The sequence below is a fragment of the Pinus tabuliformis genome, chromosome X (assembly GCF_031772625.1).
Source record: "Pinus tabuliformis cultivar Carrire ecotype Pingquan chromosome X, CPIR1, whole genome shotgun sequence".
In the NCBI taxonomy this organism is placed as follows: domain Eukaryota; kingdom Viridiplantae; phylum Streptophyta; class Pinopsida; order Pinales; family Pinaceae; genus Pinus; species Pinus tabuliformis.
In genome coordinates, this window is record NC_142308.1 from 1,569,806,414 (window position 1) to 1,569,809,104 (window position 2,691).

At 42.1% G+C, this 2,691-nt stretch overlaps 1 pseudogene; it reads right to left on the bottom strand.

The window, feature by feature from the left end:
* Window positions 1-551: 551 nt before the first annotated feature.
* On the bottom strand, window positions 552-1,257 carry LOC149146020 (acetyl-CoA acetyltransferase 2 pseudogene; annotated as a pseudogene).
* Between the last annotated feature and the right edge of the window lie 1,434 nt (window positions 1,258-2,691).

Sequence of the window (2,691 nt, forward strand, 5' to 3'; positions counted from 1 at the left end):
CAATGATGGAACTCAATTGCACGCTTGGATAGACTATGATGCAAGGTTCTAGAGGTCAGGTTGAGTAAATCTGGTCTGATTAGGCCCTCTGCTCCCCTGATTTCGCACTCTGTTGATCTATGGAAGGATGAGATGTATGTGGGGATTCGCTCCTCCAGTGGGGATTCATCTCATAACAATGCAGTTTACTCATGGAGTTTCACTAGCAGCCCTTTTCATCAACCCCAGCACTCTCATCCCGCGAACCCTCAAGCCTTCTCTCAGAATGGAACGAGTTCTTTCCACCGGAAGCTGCTGTGAGTGGCTCCATCACTCAAGCCCTATTTATTGACATATTCCTTCAACCGTCTCCGTTGGATTCTCTGCCACTCCATGAAATGTTGTGAATCCTGTCACATGGATTTTAGTTCCGGGCGGCCCCTCTGATCCCATTTTCTCACTTGCAAAATTCACCGGCCCCCAATCCCAATTTCCGCTGCCCTGATGAAATGGGCTGGCAGCCTCAGAGGACTCCCATGGGTGCCCCAATGACACAGCTCCTCCATGTACATTTACAGTTTCAGGGTTGAGATCAAGTATCTTCTGGTTCGCAAGAGCCACAACAGAAAACACTTCATTAATCTCATAGTAGTGCAGAGATATGTTATGATTATCTCATAGTAGTCCTGTTCTTCTCTTGTTATGTTATGATTATCTGCACATAACTCTGCACATACTCCCATGCCAATGTCCTTGTAAACATCCCAGAGTCCGTCTTTCATCATTCCATCGACAAGAGATCCGTGTCCCAGTCGATACCCCTTTCTGGCATCAGGGAAGTAATAAGGAGCGTTTGACATGCTTTCCATGCCTCCAGCCACAACAATGTCATTGCTTCCTAACTGGATACTTTGGGCTGCTAACGTTGTTGCTTTCATTCCTGATGCACAAACTTTGTTGATTGCAGTGCATACCACAGAATTAGGTATCCCTGCACCCAGTGCTGCCTGTCTAGCAGGAGCTTGACCCAGGATTGCACTCAAAACATTTCCCAAAAAAATACTTCTTGGACCATTCCAGATTCAACACCCGCTCTCTTAAGAGCAGCCGTAATAGCTATCGATCCTAGTTTCGTTGCAGGAAATGTTGAAAGAGAACCACTCAGGCCTCCAAGGTGTACGGGCAACACCGACAATGCACACATCTCGCGGCTTCAATGAGCTTGACTCTAAAGTTGAGCCCATACTTTAGTCTTTGTATATCTAACGCAAGAAACAGAGATGAGCAGGCCCTGATCGTCTGGGCTTACTAGCACTGAGCTTACGCTGATCCAACAAGCTTGCTAATTACTCGGATGATGCCCAATCGATCGATTCTCTGCGCCTGTGACATACCAAGATGCCAGGGATCCAATCGCGGGGTTTTCCAGTTAACTGCATGAATCTTGTGGCAATGTAAACCTTCTCGGCAATAATTGAAGAGATCTGATCTGCCGGGGAAACTTGTTCGATCTCATGGTGAGATCGCGCCTTCATTGGACGGCTTCGAGTACAGTACTCTTTAAATTGACGCCGGCAAGCTTTTCTGGAGCAGGGGAAGTCGGATTTGTTGTTACGATCTTTAGGAAAATAAGTGAAAATGAGCAGCAATCAGCAGATTGAGGTGCATTATATAAACACAGGTTTTCCTTACACAGTTACTGATAGTTTTATGGACTTATTCTAAGGTCTCGATCTTGCTCTCGCCGAGGCCCTTCAGGATCAGGAAAGTGTTTATTGGTCACGCCATTTTCATTCATCGATTACTTTGCTTACATGGCCATAATGCTACTCCTCCAAAAGCTGTGATGTCCAGAGCCATTGAACTCATCCTCCCCCTTTGTCTATAGGTAACGTTACGCTCTTCAAAAACCAGATCGCCAGTTCAACTCCTTTAATTCGAAACAGCAAGTATCCATCATTCTATTATCTTTCATTGGAGACAATCACTGTTGCCACTCAATTATTTGAAATCCCTGCTAGTACTTTCGATATTAAATCTGATGGCACCGGTGGACTTATCATAGACACTGGAACGCTAGCGACTTTTCTACCCCAGCCTGCTTATGATTTTGTGAAGACTGAGTTGAAGGCACAGGTTAATCTTCCACTGGCCAATGGCTCTAAACTTGGCCTGGACCTCTGCTTTAAACAGCAGGGCTCTCCAAGTGTAAAATTTCCCCTTATCACATTCCATTTCCAGGGAGCAGATTTCAAACTTTTTTTTCAGTGAACTACATGGTGTATGAGCTGTGGGTACTAATCCTGTTTATACTCCGGTTAATAACTATTCTCAATGAAAATTGTCTCGGGTTTCAGACTTATATATGATGTTGTTAGTAGTATTGGTTGGTTTTGTTGAACTTTGCACTATTTTACTTCAATCACCATGAAAGTGCGATTTTTGTTGTTAAAAAAAATAAAACAATAATAATAATAATAATAATAATAATTAAAATAAAAAATAAAAATAAAAATTAATTAAAAAAAAATATAATAAAATAAATAACCAAAAAAAAATAAAAAATTGCCCTCATTCATAACACCAACTACTTCCCCAAAAAGATACAAAAGCCTTTTCAAATGTTTTAAATCAATTTTCCTGCAAACCAATAAAAACTTTTTGAAAAATTATTGCACAATAAATGAGTACATTGCATGGGGACATGCAATA